Source organism: Pseudorca crassidens, chromosome 5 (assembly GCF_039906515.1).
Source record: "Pseudorca crassidens isolate mPseCra1 chromosome 5, mPseCra1.hap1, whole genome shotgun sequence".
In the NCBI taxonomy this organism is placed as follows: Eukaryota; Metazoa; Chordata; class Mammalia; order Artiodactyla; family Delphinidae; genus Pseudorca; species Pseudorca crassidens.
Window position 1 is genome coordinate 123,617,020 of NC_090300.1, and position 14,995 is coordinate 123,632,014.

Consider the following 14,995-nt stretch of genomic DNA (forward strand, 5'->3'; position numbering starts at 1 on the left):
GGGAGGGGGCCCGGCCGCTTACAAAGCATCCTCACGGAAGGTCGGGCAGCGGCTCCGCTGTGCGGCCCGGGCACGGCCGGAGGCGGGGTGGCCAAGCAAGGCTGGGGGTCCCGGAGCCCGGCCGGCGGGAGCGCCGCGTCCCCTCGCCCCGGGCTTCCACCCACCCAGGAAGAAGGCGTTCGAGGGCCACGGCAGCTGGTCCATCTGGACTCAGCGCCTCTGGGAGCCGGGTCCCCGGCGTTGGGGGCGCGCGCTTGCCCCTCAGGGTGCCGCGAACCCGTGTCATTCTCTCCGACCGTCCGTCGGGGGAGCCCGCGTGGAGCAGCGCCAGGGGCCGCGGGGCTCAGAGTGCGAAGGCGGCTGGACCGAGGGTGCGGGGACCGGGGCGCAGGCAGTCGGGGGCAGGGGAGCTGGGGCTTTACCGTCCGGCTTCGCGCGCCGCTGCCGATCCGCGCGGCCCAGGCTCCTCCACTATTGTTTCCGGCCGCAGCGCAGGCGGCCGCAGCGGAGAAGGCTGCCGTGCGCCGGCCCCGCCCCCTCCCGCCGGTGCCATCCCTCGGAGGCTCTGGGGGGGATGGGGGACGGCGCGGCTGATAGCGAAGCCGCGCGCTCGCTCGGCGGCCGCGGGCACCGCCGCTTCCCTGCTGCACCGACGCCGCGGCCTCAACTCGAATTTTCTCTTGATTCCGCCCCTCTTGGCCGGGGTCTCTTACCGTTCTGTGGAAGGTAGCTCCTCGCACGCCCCCTCCTCTAGGCAAGTAGATAGAGGAGTCCGTTACCACCTCCCCCTTCAGGGTAGTGGAAACTACTGCCCCCGGGCGGGGGCCGCAGGGGCGGGGGCAGAAAAGTGACGAGTGGATGGGTGAGAGGGCCAGAGATGCGTGGGTGGAACTTCGTGTGAAATCGGTAGACTGAAGCAAAATAGTATCATTTGATCTTTGAGTTAGGTGCCAGTTGAAGTATTTAATGAGGGAAAAGTTCGTTTTCAAGTTTCATAATTTAGGGATAATCTTAAATACAGAAGCTTATTTTTTACAGATTGTCTTGGAAATGGGGCGTCCCTCCCCTGTAATATGGCGCATTCCTTACACGCCCACGAGGATAATCCCGGAGCCCCACCTCTTACTTTAGGGCCTGCCTCTTTAAAAAGCTGATCTCTTTTTGCCCACTTTGCTTGACATTTTAAACCATTTTTTTAAGGTTATAATTCATGTAACACTTTCACTTACATTTTCTATTGTAATCCTCAAAACAGCCAGAGAAGAGAAACGAAAAGAGTTTTCTTCTTTTGCATCCTAAAAATGACTAACCCAGATTATCTATTGGTTAGAAACAGAGCTGGGACTTGAACCCAAGGCTGCTGACGTAAAATCGCTGCTATTTTCCAGAGCATCATAAACAGCTGTCCTGGTTACACCAACAAAGAGAAAGGGGACTAGCTTGTCAGTCTACATGTAACCGGTGGTAGGAATGGATTCCATAGATCTTGGGAACTTCTAGACCAAACTGACACTTGATATAAACCATCAGTGCCCCAGAAAAGTGGTCTGTGTTTTTGCTACTTGAAGTGTAGGAGATGAAGCAGCAACATTGGCCTCACCTGCCTCGTATCTTGTTAGAAACGTAGACTATCGAGTCTCACCCAAGACTTCTTGAATCAGAACCTGTATTTTAACAAGACCCCCCAGGTGATTCCTATGCAGATGAAAGTTTGAGAAGCACTAATTGAAATAGAAAAATCTATGCGTTTTCTACTTGAATTTCACATTCTAAGTAAATATGACTAAAATGTCTTACATCTTGGATTCTACCCATCTTTTCAATGAAAGTGCTTTCTAAAATCACTAACAAGGGACTTCCCTGGTGGTCCAGTGGGTAAGACTCTGCTCCTAAAGCAGGGGCCTGGGTTCGATCTCTGGTGAGGGAACTAGATCCCACATGCATGCCACAACGAAGATCCTGTCTGTGTGCTGCGGCTTAACGATTTTCTTGTATCGAACAAGTTCTTTTCATTTCTCAGGGTTATCTTTCTGTGGCATTTTGCCTTTTTAACTCTCCTTAAACCTTTCACCTTGTTTTTTATTTTTAAATTATTTTTAAAAGCCTACACATTGGGATTTAACTTACAGAAAAAAATTTTTCCCGTTTTAAAAGTACAGTTGCTGAGTCCACCACCCCAATTAAGATACAGAACATTTCCACGACCCCAGAATTCCCTATGCCCCTTCTCAGTCAAGCCTCCCACCAACATCTGATCTAATTTATATCACTAAAGACAAGTTTTACCTGCTCTAGGACTTTATGTACATGGGAATAAATGGTATGTATTATTTTGTGATTGCTCTCATTCAGCATGTTTTTGAGATTCACAATGATGTTTTGTAATAGTAGTTCCTTTTATTGCTGAATAATATTCCACAATTTGTTTATCCATTCACATATTGATGAATACTTGAATTGTTTCTAGTTTGGAGACTATTATAAAGCTGCTATGAGTATTAATGTAAAAGTCTCTGTGTGTTTATGTTTTCTTTCTCTTAGGGAAATAACTAGGAGTGGAATTGCCGAGTCGTACGTATGGTAAGTGTACACTTACTTTTAATTTTAAAATAAATTGCCAAACTGCTTTCCCATGTGGTTATGCCATTTTACATAGTTAGGACTGTTTTATTTTCTTGATGATTTGACCCTTTTATCATTGGTGATATTTTTATCTCTGGTGGCATTTCTTCTCCTGAAATCTACTTTATCCGATATCAATATAGCCACTCCTGCTCTCTTATGATTAGTGATTCCATGTGTTTCTTTTCTCCTCTTTTTATTTTTAACCCCTCTATGTCTTTATACTAATGTGCTGCCTGTTTCTATTAACGGACTATTTTTTCCGCTGCTGGGTACGTCATATTTTCTTGCTTTTTATATGATATGCATTGATTAGTTGCTGAACAATGTAAAAGTGATATTGTTGAGTGTAGTAGGCAGAATAGCTCCCCAAAGATGTTCACACCCTAATCCCTGCATCCTGTGAATATGTATGTAACATAGCAAAAGAGATTTTGCAGATATAATTAAGGTTGTGGACTTTAAGAGGGAGATTATCCTGGATTACTGGGGAGTGATCCCAGTTTAATCACATGAACCCTTAAAAGCAAAGAACTTTCTCCAACTAAAGTCAAGCGATGCAGCAGAAGAGGAAGTCAAAGTGATTAGAAACTTTGAGTTAGCATTGCTCTAGGAGCAAAGACTGGATCCCAGCTGACAGCCAGCAAGGAAATGGGGACTTAAGTCCTAAAACTTGGAGAACTAAATTCAACCAAAAAACTGAATGGATTTGGAAGTTCAATCCAGAACCTGGTCTACATCTTGATTTTAGCTTTGTGAAATTCTAAATGGAGGATTAGAAATCCATTGTACCTGGACTTCTTACCTACAGAACTGTAAGATAGTAAATGGTATTGTCTTAAGCCATTAAATTTGTGTTAATTTGTTATGGCAGCATTAAAAAACTAATACATTGAGTGTCTAGATTTTTAAAGAGTGTTGGGCTTTATTTGGGAGGCTGTTACTCTAGTAGCCTATTAAACTTTTGTGAGACTCTAGACTATCCTTTTGCTGTAAGAATTTCTAGTTCTCTCTTAAGGAGTGGCTTAGGCTGTCTATTGTATGTCACAGGTCTTTAATAAAGTTTCTATACTCTACTTGGAGAAAACTCAAATAATTACTTTCCCTATGAGTTCCAGTAGTTGTTCGTATTGTAGTTCCCAAGTAATTCTTTTTTCCCTGGTAATTAATTTTTTGCCCAGCCTGTTGGAGCTTCACCCTGTACATGCATAGCTTAGTATTCAGGTGAAGACTTAAAACGTGTTCTGAAACTCTTTCTGTGTATAGCTCTTCCTTTCTAGCATTCCTGATTACAAATTCCAGACATCTTGTACTCCCCAGACTCAATCTTTGTCTCCTCCTCCCAGCTTTGCTTGGATCTCCTCATGTGGACCATGGTTTGAAAGTACCTCCAGGCATAAAACTAGGGCAATTGTAGGGCTCACCTCATTTGTTTCCTTTCTTTCTGGGATGACATGTTTGCTCTGCGTGTGTTTCAGTGTCTGAAAATAGATATTTCATAAATTTTGCCCTGTTTTCTAACTTTGAAGAGCTATTCTGGTACTCCTTACTCCATCCTGGCTAGAATCCCTTGTTATTTTGTCAGTGGATCCTTCATTCATCAAATAAGAGCTTCTTCCCAGATCTCTTTGCTTCCGATCTAGTTTTTTTTCAGTCTGTCTTTCACAGTCCATTATGAAATAAACACAGGTGAACTCCCCTTCTCAAAAACTTGTCATGGCATGTTGCCTTTCTCCTAACAGTAATACATGAATCTATTCAGCATTTAGACAGTTACAATGGGCTTTCCAGTTTACTGTCTCATTTGATAAAACCTAACATTTACTTGGATAGTCAAGGATTTTATTTTTAATTAACTGCAATCCTTTCTAATTTAGTAACTGAGTAAAGTGTGCAAAAATGTGTTACAAACTGTAAGGGGATAGATACAAAGATTAGTTATATAATTTGTTCTTGACCTAAAACTGACATTACCTTGACTTCAGGCTTAAATCAGTTAGGAATCCTTTCAGATGAAAGTAACAGGAAACCTGATTAACAGTGTCTGAATCAGGTAAGGTTTTATTTGTTTCACCGAACAAGATCTGAGGAGCCATCTCCCGGCAGTGGTTCACTGGCTCATTATATCGGGACTACCTTCTCTGCATCTATTCTGGCTTTCCCTTTCAAGAGCAGAATGGCTGCCCTACAGTTAAGCAACATATTGTCTTCCAGGCAAGAGGATGGAAATGGAAGATGTAGGGAGAAGTGGGAGGGAAAGCTGCCTCTTTCATTTTTGTGAGGAAGGAAAAGCTTTCCTGAGAGACCCCAGTAGATTTCTGCTTATATCTAATCACTAGAAATTACATGACAACAATGGATTCTAGGGAAGTGAGTATTTAGTTTTTTCAACCTCTATAACAGAGGCGAGGAAAACAAGTTAGGTATATAAACCAACAATGACTGCTAGAGAGTTTACATAATTTTCTTTTCTGAATATCATTTTTATGTCTGCTCTGGTGCAAATGACCCTCGCTCATCATTCCAATGAATGTCTGCTATAAAAATTTCTCTAATCTTCTCGCTTTTCTGAATCCCCACAACTCTTGTTCATACCACTGCTATTCTTGGTATTTTTTCTGGCATGTTCCTATTTTAAAGTAAAGGATTCAGTATACTTAGTGTATTTATTCATCCATCTCTTACCTTTGCTGTCTTTGCTTCTCTTTATGTGTTAATTCATTCTCTGCTGTTGGAGATGTGCTTCATCCATTTAGCCTGGAAGACTGATGCATGCAGCCCCAGGCTTAGAGCCTTCTAGTACCATGACCCTAAAGGACCCAGAAACTCAAGATGTGTGCATAATCAATTGCATTATTATTTCCACTTCTTCATACCCTCCCTCTGCCATGTGACCTCATAGCTCACCTTAGTGGGCAGAATATATTTCCCCACCCTGATAGAATATTAATGAACATGACGTGAGCAGAGACCTTAAATGAGCTTGTGTGATTTAACTTGGCTTCTTGTGCCTCTGTCATATATCACTAAGAGAATTTCGCCCAGATAGTTGCCAGTGCAAGGAGGATGAAAGATGTGGAGCAGACCTGCGTCCAATCAGCAGCCTAAAGCTAGGGAGGCCTACCTGACCTACAAACCTGTGATAGATACTTGTTGTTATAAGCACTGAGTTGTGGGTTGTTTTGTTATGCAACATATTGTAGCGATGGTTGTTAATACAGCAGGATTCTCAATGGCCAAGTTTAATTCATATGCTCATTTCTGAATCAATTATAGTGGCTAGTATTGGGTTGGCCAAAAAGTTCATTTGGCTTTTGCATTAAGATGTTACGGAAAAGCCGAATGAACTTTTTGGCCAAACCAGTACTTCAATTGGCCAGGCTTGGATTACATTCCCACATCTCCCACCTCACCCCTCCCCAGAAAACAGGTTGGCTCAGGAATGGGGCTGCAGGGATTAAAATTTGATCTCATAATATGGGAGAAGAACTCCTCCAAAGAAAAGTGGTTGTTGTTACCAGAAGAAGGGAGTTGGTTTGAAAATATAACAAACAGGCAAAAACTATTGTTAATTCACTCTGGTGTTCTTTATACTTCAATATTCATCGCTAGAATTTAAGCCGGTTGTTTGCAAGGAACCCTGCTTTAGTCATCTTGTATTTCAACACTTACCTTACAGATTGTGCTTGTATCAGTTAGGATTAGGTTTCACTGCAGTAATATAAAAACCCTGAATACAAGTAACTTTAAAAGATAGGGCTTTATTTTTTCTCTTACATTAAAGTCTGGGGATGTGCAGTCTAGGGTAGGTGTGGTGGCTCTGACCCACAAAGTCCTCAGGAATGCATGCTGCTCCTAGTTTTCTACTCTGTCATCCCTAGGACATGGGCTCATCTTTTTGTGCAAGAGATAGCCCCTTTCATTAGAGACAAATGTTAAACAGCAGGGTGGAAGAAGATGAGAAGACAGGGCAAAGAATATATACCAGCTGCTTTTTAAGGATATTTCTGAGAAGCTGCTACAAAACATTTCTGGTTACCTCCCACCCTTCCAGTGGTAAGAGCCTGGATGAAAGGGAGACTTGGGATCAGACCTTTATTCCAGCATCCATGTGCCCAGCTAAAAATCAGGGCTTCTAAATAGGAACAGTGTATATTAGAATAGGCAACAAGCAATCTCTGGCACAGTACTCAATAGATATTTCTTGAATGAATGTGTTAAGTGAATGAATCATGTATTAAAAATTAAAATTGGTTAATAAACTCTGAACACTAAATTTTCAATCTTAGATTCAATGCTGGCTTAAATAACCTATTTGAGGTAAAATACCTATCCTATTTCTCATTTTTAGCAAGCAAGAAAGCAAAAATCGACTGTTTTAGAATTCTTTTTGCTTTACACTCAAATTGAGCAGTGTGGTAGGCTTATTTCAGTGTTGTTGATCAATTTTCTAAAAGTCTAATTTTTATAGGATTATAGACAAAGTTTAGTACTGCTCTATTGGAATTCTTAACTCTGAAGAAAATGTCTCTCTTAAAATTATGGGTCCTCTTAAGCTTAGACCAGCATCCCTTCGAAAGTTTGGGCTACAAATATTTGCATTAAAGGGATTTACCACTTATAGTTTCAGTAATGCTGACTTTATGGGTAAGCTGTCTGTTGATCCATTGTCCTGTTGTGCAAGCAGAACAAACCAAACCTATTTCCAGTCTGTAGATGAATTCACTGTTGGCATTGCTGGGAGGAGATCGGGAGTTAACTACTAAGCTATTGATTTTTTTTTTTTTTTCCACTGTGGTTCAAATCCAGTCCTTAGTAATGTGCACCATTCCCACTGTTAAATTCAAGGTGATAAAAGGGAAGTTTGGGATTGATGTCTGAAGTTAGAAAACAGTCTGTTTCACAATATTTTACCAGAGGTTTATTTTTATATTTCATTGTATAAATATAAGATGTCTGGGTATGGAATACTCAAGCTAGACATTGAAATCCCGACATATTTCTGAGTTAACTATTAGTGTACCAATTGAGTTAGAGAATTTTAAATTTCAGAATTTTAAAATTTTCAGGATTTTCTTTAATTCAGTGAGGTTTGTGGACGGGAGATGATAGCATTAATGGTAAGTGAAAAAGAATACAACTTTTTTGTTTTTGGAATTTCTACTAAACGTGTACTTTTTCACAAAAGTTAAAACTAATTCAATTTTTAAAATACTTTTTTTCATTCATTTAATCATTCATTTATTTATTTGTTCATTTAACAATTTCTTATTAAACGCTCTTTATATTTGAGATACTTTTCCAGGTATTAGTTATACAGTAGAGAGCAAGAGAGTGCCTACTCTTGAGAAATTTACCACCGATGCAAGGGACAGGCATTAAGTAATTGCTTTTGGAATGGAGTTTTTAATGGCATTGAAATATATTTACATTTTAATTGCTGTAGCACTATAAAGATGTCTAAGTACCACATTGGCATATATTTTTGTATTCTGCTTTTTTTTCATTATTCTGATAAATTTTACATGTTAAGTATAGTAATGATTCACTTATCTATAATCTGTAGGAAATGAGGGGTTCCACCACAGTTTTTTTTTTCCAGAATAACTGGAAAATGATAGTTTTTAATACTTTAAAAATTTTAGCTATTTTGAAAGAAAGCTGCAATAGATTGAATGTTCTCCCCAAATTCATATGTTGAAATCCTAACCACCAGTGTGATGGTATTTGGAGGTGAGGCCTTTGGGAGGTGATTTGGTCATGAGGGTGGAGCCCTCATGAATAGGATTAGTGCCCTTCTAAAAGAGACCTTAGAGGGCTCCCTTTCCCTTCTGCCACATGGGACTCAGTGAAAAGGTGGTTGTTTATGAACCAGGAAGTAGGATCTCGCCAGACACTGAATCTGCCAGCACCTGAATTTTGGAGTTCCAGCCTCCAGAACTGTGAGAAATAAATTTGTGTTGTTTATAAGCCACCTAGTCTATGGTGTTCTATGGTATGGGTAATAGCAGCCCAAACTAAGACAAAAGTTTTCAAAAATGTATCAACATTATGTTCTTTTTTGCCATCTTAAAATATATAGAAGATAATTTCTACATTAGCTGGGGAGTTAAATTTCTGTGTTAGAGTAGACTAAGTTGTAGTAAAAATAGACTTAGAAAATCAGTGACAATGAACAAGAAGGTTATTTCTCCCTCATGGAATAATCGAGGGTGTTCCAGGTTGGTAGCAACTCTCTGCCACATGGTGATTCAGGGACCCAGATTCTCCCATCTTGTCATCTTGTGACTCTTTTATCCTCTGGCACCTTGTCATCATGTCAACGCTTGTTCACCACCTCAGGTTCAGCCAGTGGAGAGGGGAACAGTGTGGATGAGGCACACCTCTCTTAAAGGCTGGAGTCCTGAAGAGACAGGTGCGTATCACAGCTACTCACATTATCATAGCTGAGATTTTAGTCACATGGTTACATCAGTCTGCAAGGGAGACTGGGAAATGTAACCTAATTATGTGCCAGGAATAAGGAGTGGATGAATATTGATGGGAAGCTAGCTGTCTCTCACATAACCTGCAATTCTGGCTGCCAAGTGTTGTGTATGTCCTTCTCACATTCATCCTTTCTCCACACAAGACACATAGAGCACACTCACCCCTTTCCCAAGGGAGACAGCTCAAAGTTCCATTTACTTACTGTATCCAGCTCAAATCCAAGGATTTCTGAGTGATGTTTAGTCTTTTCACTCAGGTCCAGATGTAACTCAGGTAGATCAGGGTGGCCCAAAAAATTAAAACCCCTATTCAGGTAAGAAAACAATGAGAGACACAGCAGTCATTGGTCCATAGCACTGATGGAGACCAGCTGGGCAGGGGTCTCAAAGACCCCTGGAGGTGCAGTGGTTGAGAGTCCACCTGCCGATGCAGGGGACACGGGTCCGTGCCCCGGTCCGGGAAGATCCCACATGCCGCGGAGCGGCTGGGCCCGTGAGCCATGGCCGCTGAGCCTGTGCGTCTGGAGCCTATGCTCCGCAACGGGAGAGGCCACAGCAGTGAGAGGCCCGCGTACCGCAAAAAAAAAAAAAAAAGAAAAAGACCTCTGCTCTGGCAGTGGCAGAAGTGCCTTGACTGCATCCTGTTTTTACTCTCTGGGAGGGAATTCTTATCCATTGCTCTCTGTGGCCCCTTGCGCTACCTTCTGGAACCTTCCTCATCTATTATTCTTCCTGGCCACATCTGAAATGTGTTGTGGGAATATGTTCCCCTTAGGGGCTGTGTGTATTTTGCAGCTTTTTGTAAGCCTGTAGGTTGTTTTAAGGCTCAGAGTCAGATGGATCTTTGGTTCTCAGGCTCATAGATTCTTTACCAACACAATTTCCTCAATCTTAGTAAGCTCGTAGTTTATTTGCTTCCAATATGTCTGTAAGCACAACCAAAATTTTTTCTGGATATATTCTATACAGTACTTCAGTTTTTGCTTTCTTCTTCTTCCTCTGACATGTTCTTTTATTTTAGTTGCAGTTATCTTGAGGCCATCTGAAAAATTAGGGTGGACTGGGAAGGTAACAGTCTGACCTTTTGCTGTTTAATCATTATCACTCCCTTAGGAGGCCTTCTCCAATCACCCTACTTAAAGCTTCCTCTCAGTCCCACCTTACCCCAGTCTTTAAAAAGAAATCATTACTTTCATGTATATATGAAATATGTATATATGAGATACATTTATCTTATTTATCATACTTATTGTTTATTGTCTGTCTTCTTCCTCTAGCATGTAAATTCCATGAGGTTTGGAAGTTATATTTTCTTCTCTCATATATCTCAGGGACAGAGAATAGTGCCTGCCAAATATTTGTTGAATGAATAAATGAATGAATGAATGATTTGAGAGTGTGCTGACTTTTCAGGATCTGCTATATACTATTTTGTTAATGAGCTATGCAAATACTGCTGGTTATAGCTATTTCCTCCTCTTCCATGTAAACCATCCTCATTGTCTTCATTGGTAGAGTAGGGCAGGGAGGATCCATCTTTGTTCTCTGTTCTCTAGCCCTAGAGAACTCTTCTATGCCAGTTATGGAAATTATATTCTTCTTCATCTAGACTAACAATGGACAAGTTTCAGTCTTGGCAAGTGAGAGGTAAGCAAAAATGTGGTAGAATGGAAAAACCTCTGGAAATAAAAAAAAAAATTCTGCTCACCCCCTTCTTTTTGCTTTGGCGATTCTTTACTCTTGTGTTGATGTGATGTTGAAGCTTTACCTGCCATCTTGTGACCATGAAGGCAGACATTGCTAACATACTGAGGTTAGAAGAGTGGAAAGATAGAAAGGACCTGGACCCATGTGACATAATTGAATCACTGCAGCAACCTTGGATTCACCTTTTTAAAAATAAGATAATAATGTCTACTTCATTTAATCCATTTTTGGTCTGCTTTTCTGTTACTTGTTGATTATAGCTGAAAACATCCTAATTGATAGAGTAGCAGTATCTTCAGTAGCTGCTGAGACTAAATGACCACTCTTCTGTTCATGCATATCCTTGAGGAATTGACAATAAGGGTACAAATGAATAATCACAGAGTCATCTATCTAACACACTGTTATCACAGAGCAAGTGCTTATTAGCATTCCAATTCAGTATAACTAGTGGAACTGGTTAGTCTTTTAGGCACTCCTAGTTGGTACCTCCTAGAGGTAGTCTATCCTGTCATCTCTGCAATGGGCCCACATGGATTCTACTATAAGGCACCATTTGAGAGAGGCTCTTTTCTATTGCCATAGAAGGAGTGACACCAGTGTAGACAATTTTGGCCATATTGTTTATTTCTTATCCACTCAGACATAAACTCATTGGTGGAGAAGATTATAGGGTTAAGGAGTCGGGTGGGTTAGTTTTCCTTTTTCTCCTCCATCTCTACCCCTAGGTACTTCTTAAACACCCAGGAGAATGGAACTGACTCTGGCTAGAATGTGTCGATCAATTTGTGGCAGCTTAAGTATTTTGCTACAGGCTATTGGTAAAATTTGCATGTATGCCTAGAAAATAAATTAGAATTGCAGATTGTTAAATATTTCAGTTTAATCATCTGGAAAACTGTAGTGGTTTTATGTCCTCAAAAATAAAACAAAACAAAAAAAGCCTTTATCCGCCCAAAGTAGCTATCTAGTCATTGATATGTTGAACCTTTTTTTTTTGCAAAGTCATTCAATATGTGCAAATGGTAATGTTAGCTGACAAATGAGGATGTGGGCTTTCTATCTGGAACTCAGTAAGAGAAGATGACTATATCCAGCTCTTTTTCATAATTAAAGTTCAAAGGACAAATTCATGTATTCTCAGGATGAGTCTCAGTCTCTCTACAGTGCATCATAATATTAGGTTCATTGGCTTACTTTTTAGGTTGGGAACATTAAAAGTTTCTGTAGGAAAAAGGTTTATATAGCAAAACTCAAAAAAAGGTAGTGACTTAGAGTATTATACTGATTTCTGATAGAGTCAACAGATAGATTAATTTATATGCTCATGGGAGACTATTCAGGAGCTACTCTTAGTTTATCTATTTAAAGTTTGTATCAAGTGCCTTTAAGTCTAAATATCCTTAATTTTTTTCTCTCTGCTTTAGAATGGTTTGGGGATTTCCATTTTTTGTTTCTGTCTACTCTCTGGTCACTAACTTCTCTAATGGTATTTGACTCTTCCCTTTGTTTGCTTCTTGTTTGTGATATTTAATGGCTAGTTTCAGTTAACCAGATGTAGGGGAGAGATTATAATTTTCATCTTTGATACACATAAACTTAGTATTTTAAAAAGAGGAACTGCTTATGTATATATCTGAGAGGAAAACAAAAAGTAGAATATTGTCAAAAATGTCCAGGGACGTAAGGCTAGCAGCTGTGCCTGTACCAAAACATGTTTTTGTTTTTTTTTTTTTGCGGTACGCGGACCTCTCACCGCCGTGACCTCTCTCGTTGTGGAGCGCAGGCTCCGGACGCGTAGGCTCAGCGGCCATGGCTCATGGGCCCAGCCGCTCCGCAGCATGTGGGATCTTCCCGGACCAGGGCACGAACCTGTGTCCCCTGCATCAGCCGGCAGACTCTCAACCACTGTGCCACCAGGGAAGCCCCAAAACATGTTTTGATTTTCTTCTGAGGAGGTCAAAGTATTTCATATATTATTTTATGTTCATGACATTCCTACTGTTGTACAGGAGCAGATGCTATCTCCACTTTATGTTGTGGCATTGAAGAGTGACTTATTCGTAGGACAGAGATGACAATGAGTCTAACAGCAGTGAATTTCCCAATCATAAATTCTAGAGCCTGCCTCGTTATTAGAGTCATCATATGCAGGGAGCCCCATACTGTGGTTTCCCACCAGGTTTTTATAGTTCATGTATAGTTTCTCTCCTGCCAGATGCAATTTGTAATTTTTTTATCGTGAGAAATATTGCCTAGTAGCACCACTGCCATTCTACCTTTTTCAGGTTTCCAGGGAAACAGTACTGTAAAGTTAACCAGGGTCAAGTTTGTTCATAAAGGACAAGAAGTTTTGTTAATGCTTTACCTGCAGTTATGTAGTCTCTTTTGTACTATTAAGACTGAGTTGGAGTCTTAGCAGATCTCGGTCACTGATCAAGTGTACACTCACCCTGGTTCCAGTGGGTTACATGTAATTTTATAGCTTACAAAAATATTTTCCAACCTTGTTATTTTATAAATAAAACCCTGTTATTCCATGTTTTGTATTTACAACTTTCGGTAGAGATTGAATTAACTCTTGGCACTTGCCCAGTAGTACAGATCAAACATAGTGGAGAACACAGCCCCACTGTTGGGAATTCCCACTGAGTTACAATGTTGTAATCCAGAGTGAAACAACCTTCAGCACATAATCTGACTCTCTACTTAATACATCTAAAAGGGCATAGACAAAGACAGATCTTCCCAGGCATGTAGGAAATACAGGCATACCCCAACAGGATTTCTCCTAGTTTAACATTTTTCTAGTAGAATGCCTGTGACTTTTAATATGTCATAAAGTGTACATATCTCAGCTGTAGGAAAAATTTATACTTGTGCTTCTAAAATATAATATGCTCTATATTTTTTAGGTATAATTTACATGTGGTGAAATGCACAAATTTCAAGTATACAAGCCAATAATAAATCAATACACCCAGGCAATCCACACCATTGTCAAAATATAAAACATTTTCAACACCTTAGAAAGTTCCCTTGTATCCCTTCCTGTTCAATCCCCTATCTTTCCCTCTACCCCAAGGCAATCACTATTCTAATTTCTATCAATGTCAATTATTTTACCTGTTTTGAAATTCATATAAGTGGAACCATAAAGTATGAACTCTTTTGTGTCTGGCTTCTTTTGCTCATCATATTTTTGAGATTCATCTATATTATTGTTTGTAGCAGTAGTTCATTTATCATTATATGAATATACAGTACTGCAGTATGTTTTTCTGCTACCTCTTTTTGGACAATTGTGTGGCTTCCATTTCTAAGCTGTTACGAATATGGTCGCTGTAAGTATTTTTGTATAAACTTTTGATGGACTTGTTTTCACTTCTCTTGAATAAATACCTAGAATTGCTGGGTCATAGAGTAGGTATACGTTTAACAGTTTCACAGCTTAAGAACCTGCCAAGCAATTTTCCAAAGTACTTGTTCCATTTTGCAGTCTCAGCAGCAATTTATGAAAGATCTGGTTGCTCCACATCCTTGCCTATATTAGGTGTTGTCAACCTTTATTTTCAGCCATTCTAGTATGTATAAAGCTTCTGGAAGAAAGAAACATGAGAATATCTTTGTGACCTAGAAGTAGGTAAAAATTTCTTATAGAAACCACTAACCATAAAAGTAAAAATTAAATAATTGTATTCATTAAAATTAAAAGCTTCTGCTCTTTGAAAGATATTTAAGAAATGAAAAGCCAACTATAAACTGGACAAAAAATTTTCAAAGTAATATATTTGACAAAGGACTTGTAAAAATACATACAATTAAATAAAAGAAATAGCTAAAATACTTGAACAGAATTTAACAAAGGAAGATATACAAATACCCTGTAAGCACATGAAAAAGTACATAGCACTGTTAATTGTCAGTGAAATGAAAAATCAACAAAATATGTCCAATGAAACAATGTATAGGAGTGTTTTTGAGTTATTTCAGCCGCAACATCAGACCCACATGTTGATATTTGAAAAGCTCTTGAGTCTTCAGAGAGGAGATGTTCAGTATATTGCTAAGTTATTAACTATATTGATTTATTGGGAAGTAATGTTTAAACATTTTATGTTCTAACATGATAGTTCGTTAATTCTTTAGGGGTGTTTTACTGCATTTTAGGAAATTGG

General features: G+C 39.8%; 1 protein-coding gene and 1 long non-coding RNA gene across 5 annotated transcripts in view; one reads left to right on the forward strand and one right to left on the reverse strand.

Moving 5' to 3' along the window:
- C5H21orf91 (chromosome 5 C21orf91 homolog) overlaps nucleotides 1-841 on the reverse strand; it is a 31,902-nt gene extending 31,061 nt beyond the window's left edge. The window contains exon 1 of one of the 3 annotated variants that reach the window (XM_067739237.1): nucleotides 714-841. The gene's annotated coding sequence lies outside the window, so the exon portion shown is untranslated. Of the gene's footprint in view, nucleotides 1-422; nucleotides 550-713 lie in introns of those variants that run through there. The other 2 variants (XM_067739236.1, XM_067739238.1) reach the window with 2 other exon arrangements.
- LOC137225340 (uncharacterized) overlaps nucleotides 1-14,995 on the forward strand; it is a 202,191-nt gene that overhangs the window by 308 nt on the left and 186,888 nt on the right. For both annotated transcript variants that reach the window (XR_010943804.1, XR_010943805.1), the window contains exon 2: nucleotides 2,542-2,580. This is a non-coding gene — a long non-coding RNA (uncharacterized lncRNA). The remainder of the gene's footprint in view (nucleotides 1-2,541; nucleotides 2,581-14,995) is intronic.